Source organism: Pinus tabuliformis, chromosome 8 (assembly GCF_031772625.1).
Source record: "Pinus tabuliformis cultivar Carrire ecotype Pingquan chromosome 8, CPIR1, whole genome shotgun sequence".
NCBI classification, from domain to species: Eukaryota; Viridiplantae; Streptophyta; class Pinopsida; order Pinales; family Pinaceae; genus Pinus; species Pinus tabuliformis.
In genome coordinates, this window is record NC_142294.1 from 852,716,716 (window position 1) to 852,736,828 (window position 20,113).

The 20,113-nt window shown below is 36.8% G+C and overlaps 3 pseudogenes; all 3 read right to left on the bottom strand.

Moving 5' to 3' along the window:
* Nucleotides 1-251: 251 nt before the first annotated feature.
* Nucleotides 252-1,390, bottom strand: LOC149238247 (EH domain-containing protein 1 pseudogene; annotated as a pseudogene).
* On the bottom strand, nucleotides 871-1,383 carry LOC149238248 (EH domain-containing protein 1 pseudogene; annotated as a pseudogene).
* A 5,364-nt stretch (nucleotides 1,391-6,754) lies between the features above and the next one.
* Nucleotides 6,755-7,339, bottom strand: LOC149238249 (EH domain-containing protein 1 pseudogene; annotated as a pseudogene).
* Nucleotides 7,340-20,113: the final 12,774 nt, after the last annotated feature.

Here is a 20,113-nt window from a genome sequence, read left to right on the forward strand (position 1 = left end):
ATCAGTTTCTCAGCCCTCCCCATTAATTGCGTTATATGTGAGTCCTTCTCCCTTGATTCCGAGTGTATCCAACTCATTTAAAATATTCTCAACACATTCATAACTCTCTTTAGTAGGATTCATGTCTTTGAAAGAGTATGATTATGCACTCTTTATTCCTCATGAGCAAAGTATTGGTTTACAAGAGCAGCCTTCACATGCCTGATATGGAGATGACCATGTGGCTCCGGAGAAACACGCGTCAATACGTTTTAAATTTGAGCGTTCGGTCTTTGACCGTTCATTTTCTTTTTGTTGTTTGCATAGACACTAATTCTTAATAAAAATAACTTTGACCAAAGATTTTTCCTTTTAATGCCCAGCATGTCGTCCACTGCTTGAATCATCTTTGGTTTGAGCTTCTCAAATTTATCAATCTGATATCCACTTAAAACTTCCTTGTAATGTTGAATATCCGGAACATCACCAACTGGCAAGTGGTACTCCTTTTGCACCTTCACAAACTCTTCCTCCAGATTCTCAATGAGACGTTGTTGCGCCTTAGCTTTGCCCAACATAGCAGGCATCTCTTTCTTCAAATGACTGATAATATACGCATGAATCTTGGCTGCTCGAGCGCGCTTGACAAATTCATTTATACGACGATCACATGCTTTCCTAGGAATGTCTTTCAAATCAACTAAAAGATCCTCCTGCTCTTTCTCGAAAAGCTCTTTCCCCATTGAACCTAAAGCAGCCTCATTTATAGGTTTGTCATTGAATGAACCAATGTACACCCTTGTAACTTCAGGAGTACTCAATACTTTCCCTAGGGACCACATCAAAGCTCCATATACCCTCGTTAGGTGTTGTGTATCAACTTGATCAGCTTTATTTGAGGACCACTCTTATCTTGTCATCATGGCCACGAAGAGATCCAATAACACACTTAAACTCATCACTGATATCCAGTTTGTAAGGATCAAAAAACAGAAGAATAAGATCACACTTTGCTGCAAACCACGAAGTCACACTAGTGAAGTCATAGCTGCGTTGAGTTCTCTGCTTTTCTCCAGCAAGAACTCCTGGTGTCTCTACAAAGGTAAAATAATCCAAAATAGGAAGTGGCATTTGTGAACACTCAAATTTTGAGAGAAATGCAGAGCCGAATCTGGTCAGTGCACTAAAGGGCTTATCTGCTTGCGCTGCAATTGTATTACCAGGTATACTTCTTCCATCGGGACCTGACATGACAACAATAAAGTGATCTGTAGTAGGTTCTAGTCCAACATGAGAACCTGGATAACTAGTTCCTAGTAAATGCTTGATGAATGTAGTCTTCCCTGTAGAATATTGACCCAACAACATGACCATCGGTTTTGTATCGAAGTCACTATCCGTCATTGTAGGTGAGCCAAAATCATCGTATCTATAAGTGACTTACAATGGCTTCAATTTATCTCAATAAAGCCTCTTCAGACCGTCAATTATTGTTGTTACCAGAGTCATGGGTATCTTCTTTGAGTTTTTTGATGTAAACCAATAAACTGCTTGTGCCTGCCATCTGTTCCTATTAGCAGTTCATCCAATCCTTCCATGACTGGGGTGCTAATATTCTCTAGTTCTGCATTCTTCAAAATATCATCTCATTTCTAGTTTGACAAAGAGAGATTATCTGCATTGCCAAGACAAACTCTTTGAAGCTAAGAAAGCCCTGACGTTTTGAATCTACTATAGCCCAAACCTATTTGAGTTCAGGCCTTCACAACTGAGAAATGGAGAAGAATTAAACTGCATCGTTTCCAGTAATGCGGTCATCTCCATACCACAGGATGTTGGCATGATTATGGTTGCAGTAATATGCTTTAGGCCTGTTATCCTCGGAAAACTCGCACATTTGGAACAATTCTTAGCAGTTTCAGGCTTTTAAGAGTATGCTCTATGTAGGAGACCCAATGCACCGCGTAGGAGACCCAATGCACCGTGCCTCCTGGATGCGCCGCACCCCATATAATTTTACACTGGATGGTCATTCCCAGAGCGTCGCGCAGCCCATGTGCGTCGCGCCACCTATTCTATGCGCCGTGCCTGCAATTTCACCAACAATTTCGATTTTCACATTGACTTTTGTTTCCTCCACAATGTGTCATGACTTCAATGATGTCTTCAACCCACCAATCTTTAGGTACAAGGTGATAATGCTGGCTATGAATTTCATTCAATATAGGGTTCAATATGCTTCTGAAAGATTTTTGATATTGCATCATATAAGTTCTTGTATAAGTAAACATCTACATTTACTGGATCTGTTCAGTGCTTTCCAAGCTACAGAATCAATGCATCGACCAATAATCTTCAGATTTTCAGACCAGAGCAAGAATGACTTTGTAGCATGCAATGTAATGATAGAATCTTTCTAGCCATTAAGGAGGCTTGAATTGAGAAAGGTATCCAATTTCAATGTTACGTTTCCCTTCTCTATTCCTTCAATCATTTCAAGACAGTCTGCAACACAACATGTAGACGTGATGTTCAGGGCACTTTCAATGACAATGATCCCATATCCAAACCTGGCACAAAACTCAAATGCCTCTACACCTCTTGGAATATCATTAAGGGACACTTGTCATTCATGGATTCATGAGATTCAACAGCTAGTTTCTGCAGTCGACCAGACTTTGAAGGAAGTGGAAACTTGTGCAACAAGAACATTGTGTCCTTAATTTTCACAACATACTCAATAGGCACTTCAACAGAAACTGTCCTGCCAATGCCGCAGAACTTTTGGCACTTTCTCACTTTCAAATAAACTCTGTTTTACTTGTTTCCTCTTGACTTTTTTGAACTGATGATGACCCTCTTTATCAATTTTGCAGGGGTGTTTGGCATATGATCTTGGCAGAGGGTGACCAGGGTTGCGCCTGAGACATTGCATGTTTGAAAGCTTTTAAAATTACATATTCTCTTACACAAAACAAATTTGACAATTTCTTCTTCAAAACTCTGTTTTGAAGAAGAATCATTCTTGAGCCTTATTTATAATAGACATTCTGAAATGAAGACTTATTGGAGACATCCTCATGGCCTGTGGGTATTATTTGAAATTGTTGAAGACCGAACCCTAGGCCTAGTGACTAAAATAACACTTTTGCTAACCTAGACATCAAACAGGACTGTAAATGACCTGATAATTGATTCGACGAATAGACCTAAGCCAACAGGATAAAGCATGAGGGGAATGAATAACAAGGTCCTTCCGTCGGATTATGGCATGCCCCTAGCGAAATGAAATTGAGTGAATTGAGCGAGACACCTAAAAATGAAATGCAAAAAGCGTTTTGATCTCTGATGGAGGACTGACAAGACTGACTCTAACATTGGCTCCAATGGGGATGGTAGCTCCTTGGAGGTGCCAAGAATGGAAGATAACTGGAAGAGATAGACAGTGCCTTCATCCATTGGGCTATGGAGTCCATTATTTCGACAAACAACACAATACTTTGACACAAACTAACTGAACTTTAAACTGAAATGACTGCTGAAATGACTAAAAAACTTGACTTTAACAAACTAACTCAAAATTACTAAGACCTGAACTTAGAACTTAAAGCTTGGTGGTTTTACATGACCACCTATGTTTCTGACAAGAAAATACGCGATCAAACTATATCATAATGCCAATGCAACCAATCAAGCAGATGCCTTCTTGATTGATTTTCCTGATCGGATCTTCTTGTCAACAACAGATACTGGTAACTAGGCATCCAAAAACATGATTGACCATGATCTCCTTCATCACTGAATACTGCAATAATCACCTTCACTGCTGACTGCAACAAATCTACCATTGGATCCTGAAAAACATGAAGATTTACCTCCTGTTGAAGAAACAAGGTGTCTTTTTCTCTTGTTTCATAATGTACTTTAGTATGTTCCTGGTCCTCAAAAAATTCTGAACAAGTAGCTGAGAAGATTTCCTTCTCAAAGAACATTTCAAAACATGAGACATATGAGGAAGAATCTGAAAGGGAATCCTGAATGGTCTGGTCTGTTGAAGTCTGAATATATTGTAGATCATCCTCATATGATATGACAGCCAGATTCTCATTACATTCATCACTTTCATCAATCATGAGAAAAGAAACTTCAGATGATTCTTGAAACCCAACACTAACATTTCTATCATCTACCATAAATTCATCCAGAGGGACTTTTTCACTTACTTGAGCAAAGATCTCATCTTGCTGTTCATGAGCTGACTGGATTTCCTCTATATGAAGGCTTTGTTCTGATGGCATGAGAACATTTGAATCCATAACTCTGTTTTCTTCATTCCAGATGATTTTAGTAGTAGGCTCTCCTTCATGGGACTTAATACAAGGTTTTCTTGGTCATCACAATCTGAATCTACATCTGAAATGGCTGTCTTAACATTATTACATTCTAAGTTTGACACTTGACTTCTATGCATGCTGTCTTCTTCTATGGACAAATCTGAAACCACACTTCCTCTTTCATTACTTTCAGCCATATGGAAATCTTCAACCTACTGATCTATAAAGCTGCTTATAGGACTGTCATCATTTTCAAAAGAGGAAGAAGATTAACCATCACCTTCTTGACCATGTGCACACTACAGATCTGCGTTAACTTGAGCTAGAACATGACAATTCAAGAGTTGATCTATCTCGTCTTCAGACAAAGGAGATAATACTTTTTGTTCTCTCTTGCTCAAACAATGATTGTCTTCATTAATTTCAAGTGAAGGAGTGTACAAATTTTCCTCATACTACTGATCCATTTCATGTAATTCCTGCTGACTGTCAGGATGACAAATTCCTTCATCTTCCGCCGTACTAAGATCTTGATCATGCTGCAAATTTTCATGGTCGTCTTTATGCTGCTGAAATGGATTTTCATACAGGGCTTCCATGATCTCTTCATCCATGAAATTATCATCCTCATAATATTTTTCAAGGCTTTCAATAAAACCATAAGCATGCTTGCAACACTCATGAGCTAAATTCAATGATGGATAAGTTTCTTTATACTTCTCAAAGAAAATGGCATGAAAATCCCTTAAACAGTAAATAAAAGCAGGCAGAAAACTTTAATACCAATATTGAGCTTCACCTTCCAGAGTGGCCAGGGATATTTTCATCAAGCAATCTTCGGGAAAATCAAATTTCAACTTCCGAATATGCATGTGAAATCTAACTAGATGTAAAGCAACATCCTTCCTACCATCATCTTTAAATGTAGGCAAATTCCGTGACCAATCTACCTTTGGAATCTTATTTGGAAAGCCTGGAATGTGCTCTCGGCTCATAGGAGCATATATTTTTGCAGCCCGTTCCATCTTGACAATCTCAAAGCTACTGATCTCTCTGTAGTCGAGTCACCATGAAGCACTGATTGTTGGATTCTTCAGTGAATCGAGTCGCCAGGTGAATGATTTCAGCTTTCTTATGTCTGATCGCTGTCCACCATCAACCATCATATCTGAACTTGAGATATGTACTGGGGCAAGACAATCTACAAGCAAACCATTTCCGTCCCCAGTTGAGTCACCACTATGTTAGAGCCTAAATCTGCCTTAGGCTAAAGGAAGGCAAAATTCAGGATAACCACAAACCACACTCAGCCTCATAGCTAGCCCTACGAGGACAGGAGCGAGCTCCCTCCAATTCAACTCAGTAAGAGTACTCAATAGGATCTGAGATGACTTAAAATGAGAACTAATTTTAGGCTAGTAAATAGATATGAAAGAGAGGTAATTGATTAAATGAATAAATTTTCTGAGCTGTATATCACCAAAGGACAGCAGTAGCTGAGAAATTAAATCAAAGATACAGATTATTTCGTTAGGCAAGATAGGCATGGGGTTTCACAATCAAACTGAAATGATATGGAGTGGACAGACTGTTGAGGATCTGAAAATGTCATATATAATGAATCGTTTTCAAATAGATGAAGACACACAGAGGATGAATGTTTTTCCCAGGCAAAGCAATACACTGAATTCTACCTTTCTTAGTTAAAAAAACATTCAGCTGGAAACGATTATGGATGGACTGAAAACATAACAATTTACTCATGAAACGGTAAGAAAAACATATGCTAAACTCACACCACATGGATCTAAGGAATCAGAGCTGCATCATTTCATTAAAATCTCTGCCAACACTGTACAATGAAAGTGCTGGGTTTGTCCTCCACACTGCTCCCAGAAATTCCAACCCTTTACAAATGATTTTCAATACCATAAATAAACTCAGAAGTGGGAAAACGAATCGATGAAGATAGGGAGTTGTTTAATCATCATTAACGAACTGAAACTGAAGAGACAACTGTTTGTTCAAGGAGTAGCGTTACATTTTAATTCCTATGATGACCAATTAAAAAGGCAAAATTGTAGCATGGGTCCCATGAAATCGTGGCTGAAGACAAACTAAGCAACCCGCTTCCTATTTTTCTGCATCTGCTCTTGGTGTGTGTCATCTACATAGGACTTTCCCTCAGAGATCAGTTTCTCAGCCCTCCCCATTAACTGCGTTATATGTGAGTCCTTCTCCCTTGATGCCGAGTGTATCCAACTCATTTAAAATATTCTCAACACGCTCATAACTCTCTTTAGCAGGATTCATGTCTTTCAAAGCGTATGATTATGCTCTCTTTATTCCTCATGAGAAAAGTATTGGTTTACAAGAGCAACCTTCGCGTGCCTGATATGGAGATGACCACGTGGCTCCGGAGAAACACGCATCCATACATTTTAAATTTGAGCATTCGATCTTTGAGCATTCACTTTCTTTTTGTTGTTTGCATAGACACTAATTTTTAATAAAAATAACTTTGACAGAAGATGTTTCCTTTTAATGCCCAGCATGTCATCCACTGCTTGAATCATATTTGGTTTGAGCTCCTCAAATTTATCAATCTGATATGCACTTAAAACTTCCTTGTAATGTTGAATATCCAGAACATCACCAACTGGAAAGTGGCACTCCTTTTGCACCTTCGCAAACTCTTCCTCCAGATTCTCAATGAGATGTTGTTGCGCCTTAGCTTTGCCCAACATAGCAGGCATCTCTTTCTTCAAATGACTGATAATATACGAATGAATCTTGGCTGCTGGAGCGCGCTTGACAAATTCATTTATACGACGATCACATTCCTTCCTAGGAATGTCTTTTAAATCAACTAAAAGATCCTCCTGCTCTTTCTCGAATATTTGTTTCTCCATTGAACCTAAAGCAGCCTCATTTATAGGTTTGTCATTGAATGAACCAATGTACACCCTTGTAACTTCAGGGGTACTCAATACTTTCCCTAGGGACCGCATCAAAGCTCCATATAACGTCGTTAGGTACAGTGTATCAACTTGATCAGCTTTATTTGAGGACCCCTCTTATCTTGTCATCATGGCCACAAAGAGATCCAATAACACGGTTAAACTCATAACTGATATCCAGTTTCTAAGGATAAGAAAATAGAGGAATAAGATCACACTTTGCTGCAAACCACGAAGTCACACTAGTGAAGTCATAGATGCGTTGAGTTCTCTGCTTTTCTCCAACAAGAACTCCTGGTGTCTCTACAAAGGTAAAATAATCCAAAAGAGGAAGTGACATTTGTGAACACTCAAATTTTGAGAGAAATGCAGAGCCAAATCTGGTCAGTGCACTAAAGGGCTTATCTGCTTGCACTGCAATTGTATTACCAGGTATACTTCTTCCATCGAGACTTGACATGACAACAATAAAGCAATCTGTATTAGGTTCTGGTCCAACATGATAACCTGGATATCTAGTACCTAGTAAATGCTTGATGAATGTAGTCTTCCATGTGGAATATTGACCCAACAGCATGACCCTCGGTTTTGTATCGAAGTCACTATCCGTCATTGTAGGTGAGCCAAAATCATCGTATCTATAAGTGACTTCCAATGGCTACAATTCCTCTAGATAAAGCCTCTTTGGACCATCAATTCTTGTTGTTACCAGAGTCATGGGTACCTTTTTTGAGTTTTTTGATGTAAAGCAATAAACTGCTTGTGCCTGCCATCTATTTGTGCTAGCAGTTCATCCAATCCTTCCATGACTGGGGTGCTAATATTCTCTAGTTCTGCATTCTTCAAAATATCATCTCATTTCCAGTTTGACAAAGAGAGATTATCTGCATTGCTAAGAAAAACTCTTTGAAGCTAAGAAAGCCCTGACGTTTTGAATCTGCTACAGCCCAAACCTATTTGAGTTCAGGCCTTGACAACTGAGAAAAGGAGAAGAATTAAACTGCATCATTTCCAGTAATGCGGCCATCTCCATACCACAGGATGTTGGCATGATTATGGTTGTAGTAACATGCTTTAGGTCCGTTATCCTTGGCAAACTCGCACATTTGGAACAATTCTTAGCAGTTTTAGGCTTTTAAGAGTATGCGCCGCGCAGGAGACCCAGTGTGCCAGCCTCTTGGATGTTCCGAACCCATATAATTTTACAATAGATGGTTGGGCCAATGTGCCGTGCAGCCCATGTGCGTCGCGCCACCTATTCTGTGCACCGCGCCTGCAATTTCACCAACAATTTTGATTCTCACATTAACTTTTGTTTCCTTCACAATGTGTCGTGACTTCAATGATGTCTTCAACCCACCAATCTTTAGGTACAAGGTGATAATGTTGGCTATGAATTTCATTCAATGTAGGGTTTAATATGCTTCTGAAAGATTTTTGATCTTGCATCGTATAAGTTCTTGTATAAGTAAACGTCTACATTTACTAGATCTGTTCAATGCTTTCCAAGCTACAGCATCAATGCATCGACCAATAATCTTCGTATTTTTAGACCAGAGCAAGAATGACTTCGTAGCACGCAATGCAATGACAGAATCTTTCTAGCCATTAAGGAGGTTTGAATTGAGAAAGGTATCCAATTTCAATGATAAGTTTTATTTCTTTATTCCTTCAATCATTTCAAGGCAGTCTACAACAAAATGTGTAGACACGATTTTCAGGGAACTTTCAGTGACTATGATCCCGTAGCCAAACTTGGAACAAAACTAAAATGCCTTTGCACCTCCTGGAATATCATTAAGGGACACATTTTCATTCATGGATTCATGAGCTTCAGCAGCTAGTTTTTGCAGTCGACCGGACATTGAAGGCAGTGGAAACTTGTGCAACAAGAACTTTGTATCCTTAATTTCCAAAACATAGTCAATAGGCACTTCAACAGAAACTGTCCTGCCAATGTCGCAGAACTTTTGGCACTTTCTGATTTTGAAATGAACTCTGTTTTACTTGTTTCCGCTTGAATTTTTTGGAACTGACGATGACCCTCTTTATCAATTTTGTAGGGGTGTTTGGCATATGATCCTGGCAGAGGGTGACCAGGGCTGCGCCTGAAACATTGCATGTTTGAAAGATTTTAAGAATTACATATTCTCTTACAGAAAACAAATTTGAGATTTCTTCTTCAAAACTCTGTTTTGAAGAAGAATCATTCTTGAGCCTTATTCATAATGGACATTCTGAAATGAAGACTTATTGGAGACATCCTCATGGACTATTGGCATTATTTGACATTGTTGAAGACCGAACCCTAGACCTAGTGACTAAAATAACTCTTTTGTTGACCTAGACATCAAACAGGACCGTAAGTGACCTGAGAATTGATTCGACCAACAGACCTAAGCCAGCATGATAAAACATGAGGGGATGAATAACAAGGTCCTTCCATCAGATTATGGCGTGCCCCTAGCAAAATGCAACTGAGTGTATTGAGCGAGACACCTAAAAATGAAATGAAAAAAAAGGTTTTATCTTTGACAGAGGACTGACAAGACTGACTCTAACATGTCCATCTGCCTGTGGATGATAAGTTGTATTGAAGGCCAACTCTAGACATAAACTTGCAAATAATTTCTTCCAAAACCTGGAAGTGAACTTGGCATCTTTGTCTGACACAGTATCCTTAGGAATGCCATGTAACCTCCCTATCTCCTTAATGAATACATGAGCTACCTCACTTGCTGAATTCGTAGATTTCAGTAGAATGAAGTGAGCTAACTTAGTCAACATGTCAATAACAGCCATAATGAAATCATGTTGTCTAGATGTCCTCAGAAAACTTGTAATGAATTTCATGGTAATGACCTCACATTTCCACTCTAGAATTAGAATCGATTGTAATAAACCACCTAGATGCTTGCACTCTTCTTTTACCTATTAATAATCAAAACATCTCGTGAAAAACTATTCCAGATCATTCTTCAAGTTCGTCCAATGGTAGAACTTATTAACTATTGTCAATGTCTTATGATATCTCGGGTGACTTGAATGCGGTTTAACATGAAATTCATGCAAGATAATATTCTTGATCTCATTTTTATATAATGCATATATCATGCACCTAAATCTAACAAAGCCATCTACCGTGAGATAATAATCCACATACTGTGCACCTGTACCCAATTGTTGTAACTTGTGCATAAGATAAATGTACCTGTCATATTTGTTTCTTGCCTGCAAGATCTGATTTTGTAAATTTGTCCCATGTGAACTCATAGCTGCTATGTGATTTACCCACACTCTTTTGTTAAGTGCATCTGCAACCCTGTTCTCTTTACCCATAATGTACCTGATCTTGAAGTCAAAATCACTGGGAGTAGCTAACCACCTAGCTTTCCTGGCATTAATATTATGTTCATCAGACAAGTACCTTAGCTCACTATGGTCACTCATAAAAATGAACCTCTGGCCAAGAATATAGTGTCTCTATATCTTAAATGAATGGATGATTGATGCCAACTCAACATAATGCATCACATAGTTCTACTTGTGTTCATTCAATTTCCTGACTCGTAGAATACTATGTTTCCTTCCTACAAAAGGAGTCCACGAAGTCCTCTCTTGCAAGCATCAACACATACTACAAACTCTTTATCTGGATCTGCAATATTTCATTCCAGAGATTTTTTAAGAGACTTCTTCAACTACTCAAAACTAGAAGCACATTCCTCTATCCATTCAAAATTCTTTCCTTTTCTCTACAAGGATGTAATAGGATAGGAAATCCATGAGAATTTTGTAATCAAAAACTTGTAATAACCTACAAATCCCATAAAATATCTGACCTCATCAACATTCCTAACAGTTTCCCATTCCATGATAGCTCTAATCATTTTTGGGTCGACTACTATTGCTTCTTTGGAAACCACATACCCCAACTAATCAACCTCTGTCTAAAAGAAACTTCATTTACTAAGTTTGGGATATAATTGATGCTCTCTTAGAAACCTTAACATTTTTTCTAAGTGTCATCCATGATCTTCGTGATTCTTAGAATATATCCATCATCAACGAATACAATCACAAAATTGTCAAGATAAGGACAGAACACACTATTCATAAAACACCTGAACGTGGCCAAAAAATTAGTCAAACCAAAAGAAACCACAAAAAAACCACAAAAAAACCTAATGCCTACACCTCATCTAGTAATATGTCTTGTAGATGTACTCTTCTTTGATTCATACCTAATGATACCTTGATATCAAATCAATCTTTTAGAACATTGTTGATCCCTTCAACTGATCGAACAAGTCATCAATTTGCAGCAAATGGTAGCTATGCTTAGTCTTCAATTGTTCAACTACCTATAATTAACACACAACCTGAGAGTATTAGCCTTATTCTTCAAAAACAATACTTATGATCCCCATGGTGATAAACTTGGCTAATGTATACCCTGTCAATAATTTCTCTCAACTACAACTTCAGCTCAACAAATTCCAAAATTCTCATCTTTTATGGTGCTTTCACTCCTAGTACTGCTCCTAGCATCAAATTAATAGAAAAGTAAACTTCCCTATTAGGAAAAAACTCTGAGATATATACTGGGAATACATCTTGAAACTCGTGCAAAACTGGGTACCTCTCCAAGACCTCAGAATCATCAACATCCTTACCTTTGTCACTGGAAATATGGACTGCAAACAATACACATCCTTTCTTGACACTGCACTTTGTTGATAGAGCTATGACCATTCTCATTGATGTAGCATTCTTATTACCGTATAAGGTTCTCTTCTATCCATCATCATCCAAACACTCAATATCATCATCATAGCGATCCATATTAGTCCTGTGAATGTTCAACCAATCCATACCTAATAATGAAATGTATGATCCCAACAGAAGGACATTTAGATGCACTGATGTAGACACAACATTCAACTAAAATTCACAAGATCTTACCCAATGAAGAACTATTTTATTAGTACCTGTAGCCAACTACACTAACTAAGATTCTACATGCAGTTATTTATTCAAGAAACACTTGTCCACCAGGTTAGGACTGATATAGCTATAGTTAGATCCAGGGTAAATAAAAATAGAAGCAAATTGATCATAAAGCTTACCTTCCATCTTGATAATAGATTCCTGATGACCAACGTACCTGTTACCCAATGCTACATAAATCCGAGGGATACTCTGCTGAAGATCCCCCAGTGTTTGTCCCTCTTCGGCACTATAAATCTATAGTTTGCCACCCTGATGTTGTGGAAAATATTTCCTGCGATGATCCTTACCGCAAGTACAACATTGTAAAGGCTTCTTCCCATAATCCTTTTTCTGTTCCTTGGGATAAAATCCATGTCCTCTCTCATTTGCATTTAATTTATTGTGTGGTGTTGCATTCTCCTTGTCATATTTATCCCATGGTCTTCCTATGTTCTTAACCCACATTCTCTTATTCTTATCATCACCTTTCCAATCCTACTTAGAATCAATCTTATGCTTCAATTTCTTGTAAGAGCGTTTCAAACTTTTCATGGGTTCCTCCAGTGATCTAGGCTCATCAAAATTGATCATGTCCTTCAATGATACTGGAAACCCACTGATGAATCTCTTAATCTTGGCCTTCTCCTCCTTATGGTAAGGCACATATATCAATAACTCCAGAAACATTCTAGTATACTCCTCATCAGTCATAGTTTGCATATTCAGCTCATAAAACTCCTTCATCCCATCACCATAGTTTCTCTTAGATAGATACTTCTTCTGGAAAAGTCTTTGGAATTCACTCCAAGTGAACTCCTCTTCCTAAATGTCTCTGACATTATTTACATCTTCCCACCAAATGTTTGATTTTCCTTTGACGTTGAATGTAGCTATCTTGGATTTCATATTTTCTAACTAGTCATGTAATTTGAAGAACTTATTTATCCTAAGAAACTGAGCTTCCATATCCTGTGACTTCATTTCTACATCAAATGTAGGAGGTTTTTCTTTCTTGAATTCCTCTAGAAAGTATTGCTTATCATGCCTCCTATACAGATGTTGGTCGTGATGATGATGTTATCTCTTTGAACCAAAACTAGAGTAGAACCCATGCTCATTACCTCTATTGTCAGGTGCATCTAGATATCTACCATCTCTAACTGTATCATCCCCATCAAACCTATATCCCAACTGAGACCTGGTTCCATATGGCTGATCAATCCTTTCCTCCTATCCATGACTAATCCTAAGTAGTCCCTGTCTCTACTAATCTGACAAACACTTAAGGATTACTTCGATAACCTCCACTTGATTCTCTTGAGCCCTACTTGGCCTTTCCTATTACTGAATTATGTTTTCGTTATCTCCCTTACAACTTATAATCTTTTCCTTTAAACTTATCAATGTTTCTACTGTGTTAGGAGTACTCATCACCATGTTTCTCATCTAATCTATAGGGAGAATCACATGAAATTTATTCCACCATTTTGTTTTTCATATTTGATCCCCTACTTCTTGCAAAGATACCATGTTAGGCAACCAAATATAAACATAATCAGCATACCTTAGTCAAGTTCAGCAGAGGCCATCTTGCCTACAAAATAAGTTGAAATTAGCACAACATATGTATATTTTATGAAATCAACATATAAATCATCTCAAAATCAAATCATCAACCGCTATATGAAAAAAAAACTAGAAAAAGGATTATCATAATTCAGGCATAAAAAATACATATAAAACTGACATGCATAGTGAACAAATTCCTCCCATCCAATCCAAGTGTTGAACATGAGATATAGGTCACTTAGACGTTGAGTAACCACCACCGGTGGCCAAAACATGAGTTGGACACCCTCTTCTCTAACTAGGATCCCCAGTTGCACCCAAAAAAATCCATCCATGTGGTTGGAAGCATCCAACCCCATGCAGTTACCTACATCCATGCAGTTACAGCCCAATTTTTTGAGTTTAGAGGTAGCGTTACCAGATTCTGAGCCACCATTTAGGGCTAGCCTCCAGACCACTTTCGAAAACTCAATAATATTTTCCATAATGTTAAATGACATCAAGACAAAAATTATTCGTACAAAAATTGATCAAGGACTTGACCTAACCAGGCCTACCCATGACAGTCATTTCTTCAAACATATTGACGACATGAAATATACACATCATGAATACATATTTAAACATAGGGGTCTGATACTTGTCTAAGAATCGTCAAGATGGTTTAATTCCCTTTCATAATAGCTGCAATAAAATCTATTAGATCACAAGCCATAACTAGAACCTTTTATGAAACCATACTTATAACCAACATTTAAGTAGAATAATAAACATGATAGAAAATCCATCAATGCCACATAATATCAAGTACAAGTACTCATAACATAAAATGCGAAAAGAGATCTTATTATCATATGCAAAAGCCAACCAAGACAGGGTCTTCCACTTACCACGTGACCATAGATTGGGGTAAGCCAAATCTCTCTTTTAGCCAATCACCCTCACACCATATTCCAAGCATGAATGTTGGTGTCAGGCCTCATAAATTCCCTCAATTTCAACATCTAACATTACCGTTTATAAAGCATATTCCCGTACTTTCTACCATATTCATATCCATTTCCCGTAACTCATGCCTAAAACCATCCTTTTGATATCACGGTTAAATATCATAGTTTTATTATGTTTTTAATGTCTTAAGAATTATTTTACCATTATTTACTAATGATTGTTTCACTAAGTTCATTTGTCACAGAGTTCCATCGCTGAAATTCTTCACAAGACAATTAAACTAGTTACCACAATGTTCAGTATGGAATGAAATTGTTGTCAGTGAAAATATGAAGTTTTTTATCAAATGGTGAATAATCTCGACATTCTGAGACTTGCATTGTGCGAAAAATACCCTCTTTCATATACCCCAGAACTGTTCGGAAAAATTCATTACCAAAAGGAAGATAAGGTCAAAACAATTCTTAAGTATAGATCTTAAGTAGAAAATTGTTGAACGTGAACAGTTTTGGTTCTGGACAGTTGTGCAGCCACATGGAGGATGCAGGTTGAATATCTAGAAGGAAAACTCATCTAGTAAGCCACCCACCTCCACCAACCAAGTAGTCAAGGATTATGTTTTCCAGGATTGCCAAGAACCTATTGTGCATATTGGGTAAATTAGCCATCGGGAATCTCTCTAGCTTCACTAGGCAGATTACATAGATCTTCTGAATTAATTAGATAAACAATTGTTGTTATATTTTAAAGGGAAAGGTACTGTATAAAAGGAATGCTTCGTATGTACACTAGGGGAAGTAGCAAAAAGAACTGCATATCTATTTTGTAAAGAATACTCTATTCATGAAATTCCAGAGTGACATTTGTATTGACACTTGAACCTTAATATAATATAGTTGCAGTGTCAAGTTTTCCTGTGAGTGTGATGGTTATGACTTAAACTTTATTCTTATTGAGTTAATCTAACTAGTTCCAGGAATGGAAAGGGCCCAACACCTCTAGAAACAAGTCTCATAATTAGTTTGCATCTTAGGATTGCATTGTTGAACTGGTTTGTAGTGTAAATCTTGCATGGAGAATTAGTGTTTAGGTTTTTGAATTATTAGATTGATTATGTACCTAAATTCATATTGTGGAGTAATAGTTCTTAATCGACATAAATAAATATTATTTCTCATTTGATTTAAACCAATCAAGGTCTTGTTGGGTAATTTTTGCATGTCACTATTTCCTTTATGAAATCTGGCTATACAAAAGCACTTATGAAATATTGTTCATTTGAGTTTAGAGCTAGAATCTAGGAAAGAATTTAAGTTTATCCTTGGTCTGCTTCTGAACCTTATACTATCACGATTGTTCAAACATATCTAGTTTCACATTCCTTTGATTGCAAACATAATATGATGAGAAAGGGTTGAATTATAATTGAAGTTTGGGGTGCATTAATACAATATTTTCTAAGTTTTATTAGTGCTAGTTTTGGATTTGGATTTCCTCAGTTTTGTTAAAATAACATTGATTTCAGATTTGATTTTCTTTAGATATTTTCCCGAGTTTGGCGTGACAGTATTAGTTGAAGATTCAATTCCTTATATTAGGATAGTGGTAGTTTAATTTTTGATTTTATGCATTCTATTATGATAGTATTAGTTCCAGATTAAATTTTCCCAAGTCTTTAGTTTAAGATTCAACTTCTTTGAGTTTAGCTAAAAATATTCTTTCCATTGAATTTTTGTAGTATAGAAATGAATTTGTTTATCAAGTCAAAGTAGTAGATATGTGTGACTCGGGAGTAGTAGAAGTTTGATTTGGTTTTAATTTAATTCTAAATTTCGATTATGAATTTCATGATTTTCAATTTCCTTTTGAGTGATTTATTTCATCTAGATTAGGAGTTTCAAAATGAAGGTTTTTGTAGATTAGTTGTAATGATTTTATTTAGATGAATAGGATCTTTCATTAGTTGCTCTTTTGTTTATAAGGATAAGATTTATTTTTAGATAACTGTTCTTTTCTCTTTTATTGAAATTCCTTCTTTTGTGCAATTACTTCTCTTTTATCTACATTCTAATCAATAGGATTGATATCATAGTTTAGTTTAAAACAATGGTTAGATTATTTCAATGATGATTGATATTCTTTTATGATAGAAATATGTGTTCCTTGAGCATGTTATTTTGTTAATTGATTAATTTTAAATTAGAACCACATTTTGTACTTAAACAAGAAGTTGACTTGTTCCTCTATTTTAGGTTATATGCCCTGATACTACATTCCCTATGCTTGAGCCTCGAACCTTACGAGCCTCGGATTGATAATTTAATGTTGGAAACTTTAACACATAATTTCACCAACATTTTTGGCACCATTATCGGGGAGGTGCTAAAGGGATTAGAGCTTAGTTTCTTTACAAGTCTTTGGTGTGATCTTAGTTGCAGGGAAATTAGATGGACAAGAAGACAATAGGACGTGATTAGAGAGCCACACATCAGCTTTTTTTTGGGTCTCTCCAATGTTTGGATGCCCAAGTAAGAAAGGAGTTCATGTTTGGTGAGTTTTATTACAATTAGCAGTTTTTGTTTAGATTAAAAATATGAAGGTCTTAAACAATAAAACATTTTTGGGTGATGTAAGAACCCCTGTGTACTAATTCATGTTGTGAGACAGGAATCATCAGCTAGTAGGAGAAATTCAAGAATGATTGAGAGTTTAAAGAATATCCCTCGAGGCACTTTCTAAAATCCTAGCAGTAGCTAATGTATCTTCCTCTTAGGAAGAGTTCATCCCGACTGCATTCAGGAAGTTGTCTATTTCTCCATAACTGGAAAGGGGTTTGGAAGTCTCCCTTGATTCCTCTTGCCTACCTAGTGAGGATATTGAGCAATCATGTACAAAATCCGATAAGTAGAATCTAACTAAACCTGAGATCGAAGAACTTTCACCATGCCCAGCAGTAAGCCTTGTATGCAATCTACAGAATAATTATCCAAGTTTTCCTCACATAAATGAGGACGAATTTTAGAGTGGTCCAAATGAGGAAATGAGCCAATAACACCAGGATTGTGTTAAGCATTGGTTCCATATCAAAATCCTACCAAAGTACCACTCTCATCTTCAAATAATCTTTGTATCACATCTTGCAAAGATGCTTATTTTTCATGCCCATGTACATTTTAGAGTTTATATGTTAAATCTGAGCGTGAATGTATCTTTGTACCTAATATGCATATGGCTTCACTGGAAGTTCTCTTTCACTTTAAGGAGGACATATTTTCTTCAGTGTAGTAGGAAGGTTAGTATTGTAAATAAATAAATGAAAAAAGAAAAGAGAAAAATATGTCCTTTTGTGAAAAACAGCCTGTCTGGTGCAACTGGGTAGGGATTTTTCTTTAAAACTAGGCAATTGGCAGGTAAGGTTCCCAAAAAAGTTTGTAAATTTGTATGATTTCTTCACATCATGTATATTACAAATCATTATGTTTGTACTTGAGTTGGTTGATGTGGGATTCCTTAAGGCCCACCTAGCGACAAGCCTTGTCCCATCAACATCAACACATTATTTAGGATTAGGGTTAGGATCAGATAATTTACTTGGGAACCTACATTCCTTAATAGCAGGTATCATTTTCATCTATGAAGGAAATACATCAATGTTTCTTAGTGAATGAATTCTGTAGTCCATTCAACTTTGACAAATCCATTCATGGCTAGTAGAATGTATCAAGTGCCTTGATTCCCATTAACATCAAAGGTGGGATATCTCACATTGGTTAACGATCTACTCAATGGTAGGTAATCCAATGATTCTTGCTTATGTTTGACATCGAAACCATTTTCAGATATGCAAGATTACACACAAGTGTGTAGTGGTTGAAGACTATATGGTTTTGCTATCTCAACATCGATTTGCATCAATTTGGATTTTTGTATTAGAATTCCATATTCATTTGCGATAGCAGTCACCTTTCCTTAGTTGTTTGGGGAAATTAAATTCCTCGGGAAAGAGGAATATGAGGACCTTCATCTTCTTTTTCAACCTTCAGTTCATCCTTCAGGAGATCTGAATCAACATCCATTGCATCTCTAGCACTTCCTCTCAGATCCATATTAGTACACTTCATCTTTCGCGGCATCATATAACATCGACACATCAAAGTAGAGGTAAACCTAGGGTAAAATGGTTTAATATTCTTTTGTTCATTAGGAATGCAAGGAAACATGATGGTTAACCACTTTTCACTTCATATATCCTATTTTCATCACCATTATCATCCACCTCCATTTGAAATCCATTTTCATAATAAAATTCATAAGCGCTCTAATCAAGCCACATGAATGAAGAGTAGATCATAGTGGTCCACTAATACAAAGAAACAACTATAATGCCTTCTCTTCCTACATCATAAGCATCCATAACATGTGGAAATGCTATTTTCTTTCTTTTGTTGGAATTTCAAGGCATGAACTTTCTTCCTCAAGATTCGTTACCACAATTGAATTGTACCATTTGTATCATAAGTTTGCAGTATTATCACATGATTAAATGCTATATGTTGTGACAAAGTTGAATGAAAAGATGAGGGCATTGCTCCCCAAAACTAGAAGAACCACATATAAACCTTTGTCTTAGATTATGAAAGAATTGGTATCCACCATTCCCATTATCAGTTCATGATTCACAAGCTCCCTCATCTCTTCCTTATCCACTTAGTTTTTGTCCTCAATTAGATCACTCCCCACTCTATGGTCATCAAATATGAATAGTGCTGCTCCACAAGAACCAACCTCGCCCAAGGTTATCATGTCATAGAATCTATAAATGAAAAAGGTTTTTGTTCGCATGAGGACGCGAAAAATCATAGGCGTGCATGGGGTGTTGGGCCCCATTAATTCCCTCATTTTCAACATATAACGTTACCATTTATAAAGCATATTCCTGCACTTTCTACCATATTCATATCCATTTCCCGTAGCTCATGCCTAAAACCATCATTTTCATATCAAGGTTAAATGTCATAGTTTTATTGTGTTTTTAATGTATTAAGGATGATTTTATCATGATTTACTAATTACGGTTTTGCTAAGTTCATTTGTCGTAGAGTTCCATCGCCGAAATTCTTCACAAGACAGTTAAACTAGTTACTACAAGGTTGAGTAAGAAATGAAATTGTTGTAGGTGAGATTATGAAGTTTCTTATCAAATGGTAAGAATCTCGACATTTTGAGACTTGCATCATTCTCAAAATACCATCTTTCATATCTCCCATAAATTGTTTGGAAAAATTCATCACCAAAAGGAAGTTAAGGTAAAAACAATTCTTAAACACA